The following is a 14,970-nucleotide window of genomic DNA, read 5'->3' as shown; positions in this document are numbered from 1 at the left end:
TAATATATATTTCAAACAAGTAGTACTAAAGATAAAAACAAAAAACAAAAAAAAGAAATAAAATCCAATTTCCAAACAAAAAAAAATACTGGAAATAAATCAAATAAAAGCAAGGATTATAAAATCATATATTTGCACTGCTCACATAAGCTATATCATGGCTCATTTACATAGAACTGTACTCAATCAAGATAAGTTGCCCAAGAGCTTCCTTTTAAAAATTAAAAATGAGGAGTGACTGCAAAGTGAAGCATAAAAGCTATTCAATATAACTGCACCACGACCTAATTGAAAACTGGCCAAGGATAATCTGCAGAACTGACTATATAGAAGATCACCAGATCTGGTGTGATAACAGTGTACATGAGACATGGTTGCAAAGAAACTTTGAAAGGAATTAGAAAGTAAAATTATTAAGAAATTGAAATACAAAAGTGCTTCAAATGTTCAAAACATTCAGAAAATATCCCCTTTATAAAAATAGTGACACATACAGATGATTGCCGAGACTTGGCAAAGCTACAGTATGCTCTCTGAGTGCTTTCTATTTTTGCAACATAATTGCAGTGAACTGTTGAATGAACAAACACAACAAATGTTGCCATTGCTTTTACAGTTTGATATAAGGTGAGATAGAAGGTCACATAAAGGTCACAAAGGGAAACAGCAGGCCAACCTAAGCAGCCTAAGAGTATTTTCAAGTGTAGCTTTTATCATGTATCCTTTGTGAAGGCTACCTGACTATTCTAAATGCTGTCAAACCCCTGAGAACTTTGTCATATGAGGCTGAAATTAAACAAAAATAAAGGTATGTGAAATAGCCACAAAGCAGAACTGAAAGAGTAACATGGTTACCACCCAAGATATTAATGCTTAAGCTTTTTTTTCTAGCTACAATGGTGTAAAAACCTGAGATGAATTTATACTGTAATTCAAAGATACTGCTTCAGATGGCTAATCCTGTAAACACAATAAAAACACACCACAGTATGAGACTGCTGTTTGTTCAAACCCTGTTATCCTTCTCCAGAGATGCTGTGATTCCATGGCAGATGGGTGAGGTGAGAGGCAACACCATAGTGCGCACTTATCTTATTACATTACAACTGTGTGTTGGTGTGTGTGTATCTTCGAGATTGAAACAACTGCTGGTCTAATCATTCAGCATGTTAGCTATGGCAGGTGGCTGGCAGTGAGGCGTGCTCCATGTTAAATCCAGCTCCTGTTGCGTTTATTGATCTTTTATCTTTTATGAACTAACAGACAGGGCTTTTGTTTTTGCATCTGTAAACACTGGTGTTGGTTGGAGTTGATGTAGACATTGATTGTGTCTTGTTTACAGGGTGGTGTTTGGTAGGGTGTAGGTCTACATATAGACAGTAGGGACATTTTTCTACCAATATTTTGGGCACATTAAATTATCCCTGCCCACATTTGAGTGAAATTGTTTGAGTTGTCATCATCCTGACAGTTGTGTACTTTAAGGTACAGAACAAATCATTTCTTTTATCGGTTCAGTAAGGAACAGTGCATTCTACTATTCAATTCAGGGATGATCCTGTATTGTGTTTTCAGTTAGTTTTGGAATTTCACCTCCAATGTAGAGCAGCGTATAGCTGCTTATACTTTGCCTTATCCCAAACACGGTGCTCTGTCATTCAAACAGTTTGAACGGGATACTGCCGTGTCAGCAGAGCAAAAAGTCATGCGTAATGGAATATTTTTTCATTACAATGACCTAATTTTCAATACATTATAAGTTTATTTTTGTAATATTAAAAAAAATGTTTTCAAAGTATTATAACTTTATTCTTAACTTGTCAGGGAATTTAGATGTAAGATATGTTTTGAAAGTGCATAAAGTTGAGCAGATATCTTTGAAACACACGTGAGCTTCTAAAGTCCTGGGATTTGATAATTAATCACAATGAATTAATTTATCACTGATGTGAATACGCACTAACATAGGTAAGATTGCAGGCAAGAATACTTTTCAAAGCAATACAGAATGCCTGAGACCCCCACTGCATTCTGTTCCATTATACCCAATTTTTACATGTTGAACCACCATTGCCTAAATTAGGCTGTTCTTAGAAACTGTACGTTTTCCTACAAAGAGTAATGTACCCAAATTCATATATATCCCACATATTTTAATATTCTGGGATCATGTGATCAATACACTAAGACTCTGAGTGAACATTCAGTCTTTTTACCATGTTTATTTTCGTAAACCTACCCATACAGTAGACTTTTATTGCCTAAACCTTACCTCTGTAATTGAACATTAAAAATGTAATGTCATTTGTGGGGCGCAAATTCTAATGATGTCTTATCATACAAGGCATTTCTTGCATTTTCAGAAGGTATCATATGACCTGTTTTATGAGAATAGATTGCCTGAACTGAGATTTTCTTTACATAAATCTCCAGAATGCATTAAAAATGAAGTGTTAAACGTTAAAAATATCCCCCAGACCCCCAACTTGGGGGTCTGGGGGATATTTCTTGTGTCATTCCTTGTGTCCCCACCAATGATAAAATCCACGTCTTTGGGTGTATGTACAGTGTAGGGTTTGTTCAAAACTTGCGCTGCATTTCTTTTTCAACCAAAACTATAAAAGAATGTCCAGACTGTTGATCCTTCAACAAGGAGTAACAACATAAATTAAGCGGTCAGTTTCTCTTGGCTTGTGTTGCAGCTCATGTTGTTTCCTTTCTGTTACTGCATTGTAATTACGTGCCTTGCTGCGATAAACAGGCAAGCTACTATGATTGTTCCGTTCAGACTAATAAGTTCCCATAAGTCTTTTCTCTCTGTTTCAAAAGGTTTCCTCACATTCTGCATGCTTTCAGTCCCTCTTTGACTTCCTTCTCTATCTTGCACGGGCTATAAAAAAGAAAAAAACCCACAGACATGAAACCGGAATGGAAATTCTGCCAGGCGCTGCCACCTCCTTAGATGCAATAGTGAACTAAGCAAGGGGATCTTTGAGGAAGCAAAGGGACTTTTAATGAACAGGCCCTTTATTGATCTGTGGACAAAACAGTCGTTAATTATGTGCGGGTGGGCATTTAATTGAGGGAGTGAAACAAGGCCCCTGCTTGCTAAGCTAATGCATGGTCAAGAATGAGGGGAATTTGACTGAGTCCTATGCCATTGGGGTAAAGGATGAGACACAAACGATCACTCAGCCAATTCCTCTGGATCTTCCTTTCTCCCTCCCGCCCTTGTCTTTTTTTCCTCCTCTGTCTCTCTACGCCTCTCCCTTTCTTTGTCTTTTAGTCAGTGACACTTTGTGTGTTACTCTGCTCTCCCTTTGTTTTCAAATTTGGAGGAAATGTCCTTCATCTCCTCATTTTCCTCAACTCTGTGTGCTCTTTTGTTATCTCTTCAGCCCAGTGTGCCTCGCATTTTTTTTTATTTTCTGACATTAGAAAGTGTCTAAAGCATAGAGAATCTGGAAAATGAGCACATTCACTCAATATGCTGCTCATGTGTGTGTTACAGCACCCATGTTTGTGTGGTTAGTGTAATCTAGTGTATAGGTTTGATTTGTAGCCGTCAGTCATCATCAGGCAGCCCACTGTCTCATGACTCTGCTCAGTGAGTCTTATTATGTGCAAGCACAACTCTCCATCTCTGCTGACTGCCTGTTATACTGTCTCTGTGAACGCTCTCAAACTGATGGTCATATAATAGGTCCTCGGCTGTAGTTTTAGTCAATAATTCTAACTGTTAGATCAAATTTTAATGGTTATTTTGTTCTCTTCCAAGAGTTGAGAAATAAAGCCAAGGAGACAGATGAATTAAGGATGAAGCAAACAACTGCTAATGACAAATAAATGAGAAGAAGAATAAGGATATGACTTTAAGATGTGAAGTATTTTCTAGATCTAAGATAAAGTCATAATTAATTATTGATCACGCTCATTTATGACCTGTTGTTTTAGGAAATAGCAGCACAACACAGCATATGAGGGAAAATCTTCATTTTTTGTTGGAAAAGCATAGATGAGGTACATCCCCTGAACACAGAGGGGGGGATAAGCTTGAGAGACCAAACCTTTTTATTTATTTATTTTTTACCAGGCTGTAAATATGTTCATTTCTGCTGTAAAGTTGGGAATGTTAACATGAGGGTGAGTGGGGATTGACTCAGTTTTGGAGCCAGCTTCAAGTGGCCTTTAGATGAACTGCAATTTTTTGCATTTCTGCATTAGCTTCATTTTTTCAGCCACTGAGGTTGCCGCTTGTTGCTACACCATAATGCCAGATACTTTTCCCCCTGTACTCCCTGCATCTTTGGGACTATCTGATCATTGTCTGATTAATCTTCTCCTGACAAACAGGCAGAAACCAAAATCTGCTTAGCCTAGTCAAGATTGCTAGAAAATGGACCAACGAGGCAAAGCTGGAGTTACAGGTCTGAGCTTTGACTGCACTGATTGGAGTGTTTTTGAGGCTGCAGCTACAGATTTGGAAAGAACTCTCTGACACTGTGACATCTTTTTGGTCTTTGGGTCACCCATAAAGCTCAATCAGATGAGGCTTAAATAATCAGTCCCAGCATTGTGTACAACATAAGAAAGGATAAATCCTCTGTCACTCACACCACAGTCACATCTGGAGATGAATGGTGGTGTTTAACTGAGGAAATACACAAGGTGTAATCCCTACTGGGGATGAGTTGTGTCGCATGAGCATGAGTGTATAAGCTCAGCGTGAGTTAGATTCTCATTAAAAGAGGCTTATTTATCTCTACACCTCCTAAAGAATCAAGGCTGGCGTCTTCAAGTCTTTCGGCTGGCAGCAATTACCATACCTATCAAGTAGCTTTTATAACGCCTGTTCTGTGTCATAAGAAAGATGTGCCAAGCTATTACTCAAGCTGCTGGCACTTTTCACAAGGTGTAAGTGTTGAATGCGCTCTCAAAATGGATTTATGTAAAGGGATCAGTTTCTGTGTGTGGAAAAAAAACACATCTATTTTAGAAGTTAAAAATATAGCTTTGCCATCTTTGCCTGTCTGGAGAAAAGGGAATAGTGGTGCGATGTTGTAAGTTGTTGAAACCTCTTGTATTGGGGATTTAAACTGCAGCTTTGCTTTGCACTTGTCAACTGGAAGTTTAGACAGTGTTACACTGAACATCAGACAAGCGTTGGCCTTGAATAATGCTGAAAATCAGTTAAAAATAATACTGATTTGCAGAAAAAAATATTTTTTTTTCCTTTTTTAATATTATTTTTTAAATTCTTTTAGACAGATATGAGGGAAAGAAAATTAGCAATATGCAGTATTGTTCCGAATGCATACCAAAATAAGTTAATTTAGTCTCTGCAGGCCAAATCTGGCCTGCAATAGAGTGCCAGTTGGCCCGGTGGCCATTTTCATTTTCTTTTACTATAAATAAGGTGCCAGAGTGCATAAAAGCATCAAAATAAAGCTTGTTTATCCAAAAAAAAGTGCCAGGGGAGAATGTCTTGTATCCCCAACAGTAGTCTGAGCTAATTGTTTATATATTTGTTATTAATGTTTGTCCATTAACTGACTCCCCTGGCCTCCTGTCATTTTACAAAAGTGGCCCCAGGGCAAACCAAGTTGAGTCTTCCTGCTTTAGTGCAACAACAGATGATCAGGAACAGGGTGTGCACTATACAGTGCCATCTTTAATGATGCAATGTTCACATCATATGGAATCTACCATATTAAACAGTCACTACCATGTAACCCCTTTGCATGCTAGTATTTAAGTTGCCGGAAGAGAAAGGACAGATGGGAGAGAGACGGGGGAATGACACGCAGCAAAGGGCCACAGGCAGGATTCGAACCCGCCGCTGCAGAAGCCTCAGACATATGGGGCGCACACCCGAGTTCCAGTTTTTTAATACTTAATAACACACATTTGTCTAAAAAGTGAATGCAGATACCTGGGTTTGTGTCTGCTCTAAGCCCTAAGTTAATGAAATTTTGTAAATTAATACTAGCTCTGTTTTTTGTTGGTGATGCACCAAGTTATTGTCTGATACTGATGTGTGGATATCTGCCTTGTTCACAGATTAGCCTATCAGCAAAGATAACATTGACTGATGGCAGTAGGTGATGTTTTTTTGTGTGTTACATGCATTTTATGCAGCTTAAGAAGCATGGCTCCAAATGGCGTACCGTCATTCTGAGAACAATTTGTGAAATACGAAGATCTTCCCCGAGACACTGCCAGGATGAAAGGATGTAGTAAACTTATTGCTACATCACAGGACACACCATATTTGTGGGAGAAATCTGATGTTTTTACAATAGCAATATGAAAAAGATTTCAGAGAGGGAGTGATGATGAAAAAGGCTCTTGAAGCAGTTTATCAAAAAATTCATATGAAAGAAGGATATTCAAAAAGAAAATTCTTCAATTTCAATGACTTAATTTTGCTTTTGAGATAGTGTTATGAAGGATTGATTGACTTTTAATCAGTTCAGTTCTTTTTTTATAAAGATATCTTTGTTTCTCTGACACAAAGGGGGAATAAATTAAATCAACAACAAAATAAACAACAACACAGAAAAAAAACTCTTGGCTATCAGCCAAATTCTTATTTTTAACATTGATATCAGCCCAGAATTTTACATTTGCTGCACCAAAACTGAGGTCAGTGATACATAACTTAATTTGTTCTTTTAGTGTGGACGCTAGTTATCTCAAACATGGTCTATCCTTTGGCATGAGCAATTGCAACACCATGAGAGTGTTTCCGTTGCATTTCCTCCATCCCACATGGCAATAACGTGGGATTTGTATCAAAAACAGCTATCATTCATTCTCAAATACAAACATTTACTCCGTGGTGGGAGTGATTGAAGAGGTGTCATAAATAACTCAAGTCAAACTGGTAGTATTTTTAGTGCTAGTCCAAATTTCAGCGCAATTCCTGGGAGGGAGAGTGGAATGCTTGATAAATATGAGAACTGATCGTATATGATGAAACACAAAGCAACTCCTTGAACCCAGGGTATCCAATGTAAATTTAGCTTATGAAAAGATAAAACCATTTATTAGCCCTAGTTGAGCTGTACTTCTTTAATAATGCAAACGGCCCTCCAAATGTCCACCTAGTGTCAGGCTCTGGTTGTAGAAAATTCCTCTGCTGATAGTATTGTGTGACTAGCCATAATATCCCACTGCTGCTTGGAGGGCTATTACTGTCATAGTAACCCAACAGGGTGTCATTATATGGCAACAGCTGCGACTATTTGTTTTTTCCCATGTTAGCACAGCTTCACAACTGTGTTTGTGTCTGTGTATGAGCACGAGGAGCAATGTGTTCATGCTTGCTTGTGTGTATGTGTGTGTGTTTAACATGCATCTGTTGGTGTAGTATGTATCAAGTGTGCCTGTGTGTGCCTGTGTGTGTAATCTGCAATGCTCTTTTCTCCCGGGTTCCATAACCTCCCATTGCTCTATGATAAATGTGTGGCACTGTGGTGCATGTGTGGCCCTAAAAAGAAATGGTCGGCTGGCTACTGTGTTCAGACACATCATTACCCTTATGGATCTATTGATTGTTTGTTGGTGTGCTTTTTCCTCTCACTTTGTGTTTTTTTCCCCGCCTTTTCAATTAACTGCGCTTTCACACACATTAAACCCACATGACACATGGTTAATTATTTGCCAGATTAAAGAAAAGTTTGAGGCCTTGTCATTTGAGAAAAAAATACCAATACCGATAATTATTCCAGTGCTTAAAATGACCTTTGTGCGGTCTTTTCTAATAGGCAGCCTTTTGTACATGTGTGAAAAATGATTGTTTTCACCACAAAAAAGTCTGCACTGATATGAAATATGTTGTATAGCAATGATCATAGTAGCATGACATTGTTGTCCTGCTGAAAATGGCTTGGTAATGAGGGTAGGGTGAATAGATGGATATACAAAGCTTTTGATTTTATCAAGAGACTGGGCTTTGCATCCTGTCTCTGACAGAAGTGTTTTATTTACCAAGACGAAATAAAACCTTAACCATGGCAAAAGCAAATGGGGAAACATGATAAAATTCCTTTTGGCATAGAGCGACAAATGGCCTTTTTTGTCGTTGAGGTATGATCACCATTAGACAATTTGCATTAGAGTGTACAGTAAGTAAATGAGCAAGTGAAACTTTATTTATAAAGCACTTCTTTAAAAACTGGAAAACACCTTGAATAATGCTGAAAAAACTGCTTCACACACACACACACACACACACACACACGAAAATAGATAAAGTAAGAGATAAAATGTAAAACACAGCAGAATGAGGGGCAGAGGAAAAAACTCTTCACTAAACTAAAGTCTGATAGTGTCTCACATCTTATGACACAGTGAGTTTTTAGTCACACGTAAGACTGCAAAGACGGGGATCTTGCAAAACTACATCTGGATTCCTTTTGAGGTTATTTTCCATCCTGCTCCTATTGGAAAATAATGTGCCAAACTCCCTTTAAGGAATGCCAAATATTAACATTTCACACATGTCGGGGAAAAAAACAAAACACATATCGAGAAACACAAAGATTAAAGGCGTCATATGTGGACAATGTTTTTGTCAATTCTGCATCCATATAAGCTCCATTTGCATACAGTGCATTACACAATGCAAACAATGCATTTTGGATTTTGCTGCTCAACTCATCAACAGCCTCTGTCGGTTACCTGCACTGTTTTAGTTGGAGGAGACCATGGGAACCAGAGGCAAACTTCAAAAATGAAGATTTCCCACCAAAAACAATATCCGTTGCTGGATCAGATACATGATGAATTGATCATTGATTCTTGTTTGTTATGCAACTCCACCAGTTTCTCCTCTTTGTCCACAGTCTAAGATAACTGAAACTTTTTCTTGCCGTCCCCGAGTACCGTGTTTACTGTGTACTTGGTTTTCTTTTTTTTGTTTGATGCTCTAGAGAGCGCAGCTGTTTTTCATTATTTGCATGACACAAGACTAAAAATTTACAGTATTGATAAACACGTTTGATTTTAACCGAATGGCAAGGCGCAAAAAATTACAGACTCAAGATAGCTCACACTTAGTGTTATGACCATCTTACACCAAACTCTCAAGATCACGGAAGCCCATGAACTAAGTTAAAACTCTTATGATTTTATTCTGGAATTGCAAATTGGTTGCAACAATGAAATCACTTAAAAAGTCTTTTAATGAAAGGCCAGCATAAGTAATCAATGTGGCCTCAGTTCTTTCTTTTCTTTAGCATGCCTATTACTGTTCCACTTCTGTCATATATGTACTTATACACATACTGTATACTGATGATAGCTGCATTAAGCAAAACCCTTAGAGCTGTCGTGCTGTGAAAATATCTAGAAGCAGGTGCCATTACATTTTTAAAGTGATGCTGATCATATAGTGACTTTTTTCTATATCATTAGTAAAGAAATTAACTAGGCTATAGGTGAAAATCTGCCCTTCAAGCATGAGGTGAGGACAAGTATTAGTCACACTAATGGTGTGTAATGGATTTTACCTGAACAGTCATCAATTATCTTCCCATACAATCAGCATTAATTGATCACAGGAATCATGTATACTTTACATCGTTAATGTGACATTAACATATTGGTGCGTGGGAGTGATTTAGCCACATCCGTGCACTTCTTTCGCTTGCTTGTGTGTCTCTTGTCACCAGCAAGGCTCGTGTATTCGTGCTCGCTGTGAGGTCAGATCCAGGCAGCTACTCGCAGTCTTGGAAAGGAAAGTCAACCCACACACTACCTACATTTTGACTGAACACCTTCAGGGCTTTACTGTCTCCAGCTCAGTGCTGTTTGGAACCGATCAATCATTTTATTTTTCTCAAGACTGCAGGTGTCTCTATCAATTCAGTAGCAAAGGACTCACAATCCACAAGTCTTTTTTCTCCTTATATGAAATGATAGTGTGAATATAAAAAGTTAATTCTAAGTATTTTATTGAAGGCTAGGGCTTTTTATGATCTGGGGTGAAAGCTATATGTGTTGCTTATCTGCAAATAGATAATTTCTCATTTAAATTCAAATACAGGAACAAATTTTCTTTGATGCAAAACCGCTCATCATCCTTCCCTCTCACCTTTCCAAAAAAATCCTTAAACCTGAAGAGAGGTTTTCAATTTCCAGCAACGATTTCTGCTAACAACCCTGGCCTACCAGGATCTATAAGGCCATTACTATTCACAGGAACAACAAGAAACAAGGCGGAGCAGATGTCCCATAAGACTAACAGCAAATGCACGGTCTTGCCTCCTTGTGTTAAATCAACACCATGCTCTGTTTAAAAATAATTTTTCTTGAAGCTTTGCTTCCACTGTTTGTATCTTTGCTGTCTGTGAAATGTGTTTTCTCTGAAGTAGGATCAGACGAGCCCTAATGCGTTATTTTGGCAAGGCGGCACGGCAAACTTAGAGGACACTGATTGCTTGTGTCCTCCACTCTAATGCTCTTGTTAATTCTCCAATGAAGCTGATTGCCACATTCAGATGTGTGGAGGGGGTTAGAGAGGAAAACTGTTAGCCGTGCAGTGACGAGTTCCTGCGGCAGCCTGCCATTAATTCAGCCAGTGAGTTGTTTCACCTCTCGTCTTTCCCTCTCGCACTCTCGTTCGCCTCCCCACACCCCCTCTCTCTCCTTTTTCTGTCCCTCAGCCGCTTCACATAACGCTCTAGGAATTAAATTAGAGCTTGCGAAATCTTCAGACATGCTTATTACCGGGCTGGCATTGTTGTAATGTGTCTGACCTTGACCTGTTAAGGATTAATCCAAGCAGACAGGGCTGAGCAGGCACCCCAGCTGATTCCCATGCAGAGCACAGACACAGGTTGTGTTTACCAATCTGAGAGAGAAGAGGAGAACAAACAACAAGTACCAGCCCCTAACTCAGTGAGAGCAGTTTGACTGGACTCACTGTGTCACATCAGACGGCAGGAGGGGAGAGATGTGACAATGAGTGTGTGTTTGTGCGTGTGTGTTTAAGCTGGAGTTGGCAGAAATCTGGAGAAGGCAAAAAAAAAAAAAAAAAGGCAGAACATGAAAAAATACTCTCCTCCTGCAGCTCTCCAATCTTTGACCTAAGCTCCTCCCACCAGAAGACCAAGGGCATGTAAATGCACTTCAAACAGTATTTCAGTGTTTCCCATATATCGATTTCATAATTCTTACTTCATTGTAGAGTTATGTGCAGTACATTTGCTTAGCCCTTCATTGCCCCTCTTTCTTTCTCGCTCTCTCTCTGTTTATCAGACCACAAAAAACTAAAATTAGCTAGATAGCCACCCTACCGTTTCTTCACTTCTCTGCCAGCTTCTGTGGATTGCTTCACCTGGAGGAGAGTGGAGATAGGCTTGAAATCATCCAGTGCGAACCTTTCAGTGCCATGTGTCACAGCGGCTGGTAGTGAATGGCAGCACCAGTATTTACCTGTGTAATGGCAGCAACAGAAAGTTTGCTGATCCTGCAGTAATATTGTAATAGCAACTTTTTGCAGGATTCTCCGCATTAAATCAGGCTTTCACCAAAGAGTTGTGCATGGACATGTGCATTTTTACAACAGCCAATAGGAATACCCTTTCTTTAAAACTACCTGTGATTGACCAAAGTGTTCTGTCACAAGCTAGATTTTCTAAAGCCTGAAAACAGAGCCAAGAGGAGGTGCAGTAGTCTAGTGTTCTCTTAATCCACCTAGATGACAATGTGCTCAAAGTTAATTGTGGTATTTTTGCCCAATGACACAAACATAAAATTAAAAATAAAACACAAACACATGTCCGCCCACTCACATCAGTGTATATTTGAATATTCATGTGTTTATTTGCAAAGGTTAATACTGAAAGAACACTTGCATCCCAGCCAAAAGAATTGTGCTTGCCACACTTGTTTGCAAGCTTTGTTAGGGGCTGGCATTTGGGTTCAGATCAGGCAACCGCAACAGGCTTCATGAATGTCTGCCAGTGTGGTTTGCTAATGGGGTCAAAGTGGGCTCCAAGTGGGGCCCATGTGAGCAACCATCCTTAGGCTCACATGGGTAATTTTGTCCCTACTGTTGGGCTAAGATAGGCTACCAAAAGCCAGTGTGAAATTGCATTAATATCATTTTTGCATTCTTCTCCTTTTCATCCCAGCCAATCCCTCTCATTATTAAACATGGAAAGGCAATGCTGGCTGCCTTGCCCAAAGAATTAGAATAAGTTTTACTCTGTATAAAAACAAAACAAAACACAGCAAAAAAAGCAAAACAAAACAAACAAACAAAAAACAAAACAATGAACAATGAATACTAAAAGCCTATGATTTGAAAGCAATACTGTCCTGATTTGCAACACACCATTAAGCAGCTCTTCTTAAGGACTAATCAAATGCAGCCAAACTTCAGCTTTAGCCAAAAGCAATATCTGTAATGGCATTTTCAATGGAAGTAAAGACCTTTACGAATGTACAAAAGATGATCCAAGGCAAGGCAACTGTGTTTCTGCAACACAGTCACATACACATACATAGCAATTCAACAGGCTTTAAGTAAGATTGTCGGGCAAAAACAACCAAATAAAGCAGCAGGGAAAGACCAAAATAAACAGCTAAGGGTGCAAAAAGTATGTTAAAAGGTTCAGTGCTTATCTCTAAGTGTAAAGTTAAAAGTTAAATACAGTGATGAATTGGAATTGAATCTGGAAACAATCATGACCTGAGGGGTGAAGGAGGCTGATAATGTAAATGTATTTTGGTCATTAATATATAGAAACAGGCTGGAAGCTAGAGCAAAGATTTGAGAACTGTAGTAATGTGTTCAGCTGTCTTCGTTAAGACAGTAGCAGCAATGTTCTGCGTAGCTTTAGTTGCCTAAGGTCTGAAGAGACCTGCGAAGAGCCCATTACAGAAGTCCGAACTACCAAAGATGAGGGGAACTAGAAGCAGGTAAAATTTAGGGAGGGCAATATTATGCAGCATTTTAAAAGCAGTTTCTTATCAGTGTGATGTGTAACAATGAAGTGTGAGAATACGGAAAACCAACATACTAATTTTCTGCATGGCAACTATGTGCACTGAGTCAGTAGAAATTAAAAGTGAAAAGAAAATAGTATCTCAGGTCCACTTCACACAGTAAAAATCTAGCCAGACAGAGAATGTCTAAGAGCTAACGTCAAATACACAGCACATAAAATAATTGCACCCCAAAATTGATGCTTATGATAGCTGTTGTGTCTAGTCCCATTCTGTGACCAGCATAAAGGCTAAAGTAAGCAAGTGCATATCAGCTCAGCTCAAGCAGTGGGCAAATTGTAAAGACTTTCACCCCATTTTTTGACCTTTGACCTGTGACCTGGAGGTATGGCATCATTTGGAACAAAGGATTTTCATTGGTTAAATGCTAGCTGAAATTAAGGTCTGTCCAAGTATTTTTCGGGGGGGTGTGAAAGCATGCATAAGAATCTACAAAATCAGTTTTTATTCAATTCTGTACAAATTTTTGGCACAAAATTAGTGCTTGGTGTGAAACGGCTTTAAGTCACCATCACACAGTTACATGTATACTGCCAGTGATGTAGTGGTTACTGATGAGGTGGGTGTAGTGCTAGGTAGATAGGTTGGCTATCAAGGGCAAAGTGGGTAAACTCTTTTAGCTTTTTGGCTGATTGGTGGATATATGGCCTGTAAATGGCCAGAAAGTGATGGATATGCCTCGTATACCCGTCATTACACCACTGTACATGAACATTATTAAGGCAAAGTTTGAATTAAACATGTGTTTCTAGAGTTATTACAGTCCTCCTCCATTTATATTCAGGCAAGCCAAACAAGGTGAAAAGATTTATTCCAATCTCCATTGTTTACCATGCTATAGGAACATTTCATGAGGTACTTGTTTTCTTGCTACACAAACCACTAATTTAAGGCAGCACATGGGGGCACATGCTGTTTTCTGTGCAGAATTTAAATGCAGTGGAAACCACAGTGTGGCTTTGGAGCCAAACATTATGTTCCTAAAAAGAAACACAACCTCACATTTGAATTGCAGAGTTGTCATATTATACGTAGGAATATATGATTCTACAATGAGTGAGGTTTGGATGTCTCTGGTATCAGTTTGTCCTCAAACATCCATAACTAATACAACATGCGAAGTGAATTCTTTAGTGGAAAGGTGACGCTTTTCTCAAAGAGGACCAAATATTTTGCCTCTATGTAGGTCATTAGTTCTCAAAATCCTTTACTCTCAACGGTGCTAATCGGTTGCCTAAATTTAGTAATCCTGTTGGCGTGTGAGGGCAGAGATTCTGCAACACTTCTAAGGAGCCTGCAGAAATGTTGTCTCTCCGGTTTAGATAGTTATGATGTCTTCAGATGGAGGAAATAGCTCAGTGAGCTATGCGATTATTTTCTTGTATGCTGTCATTGAGCCATAATTGAACATCTCTTTTAAAAGTAATGTAATTTAATACAATATTTGTTGTGAAGCATTTCCTATTTTTTTGGCACTACATGGAGGAGGTAATAATTTCCAGAATATGTTTGTTTGTGAGGGAGAAAAAAAATACAAGGAGCACCTTACAATATCATGCAAAAAGGCTGTTGGATTAAATTAGACTGTGTGAGTCAATGTGCTCCAGCATTTGTGTGTTCAAATGGCAATTACCAACATGAGGTACTCCATGACAGCTTAATGACAGAAAATGCATTTTAACAGCTAACTGTTAAAATGTCAGCGGTTTTAATTCATGTGATTGTGTGAGTTTTAGTTGTCTTCACATCTTTTCTTTTTTTGTCTAAAGTTGCTGTGTATACATAATTAACATGTAACAAAGAATATTCTTAAATTGGAGACTTACTACCTAACCCCTTTTCCCGTGTACAAAAAAAGAAACACAAACACTCACATTTGTTGTTTTTTTTTGTATTTAATGTGAAAGGGAGACTGCAGTAGTCACAGATATTTATTAGTTCTGATCAGCA

At 38.6% G+C, this 14,970-nt stretch overlaps 1 long non-coding RNA gene across 1 annotated transcript in view; it reads left to right on the top strand.

Annotated features, from left to right (window-relative positions):
* Positions 1-14,970, top strand: part of LOC121949196 — a 100,630-nt gene that overhangs the window by 57,239 nt on the left and 28,421 nt on the right. The window lies entirely within an intron of this gene.

The sequence above is a fragment of the Plectropomus leopardus genome, chromosome 2 (assembly GCF_008729295.1).
Source record: "Plectropomus leopardus isolate mb chromosome 2, YSFRI_Pleo_2.0, whole genome shotgun sequence".
In the NCBI taxonomy this organism is placed as follows: domain Eukaryota; kingdom Metazoa; phylum Chordata; class Actinopteri; order Perciformes; family Serranidae; genus Plectropomus; species Plectropomus leopardus.
The sequence above is the reverse complement of the archived record's forward strand: the minus strand, read 5'-3'. Positions and strand labels throughout refer to the sequence as shown.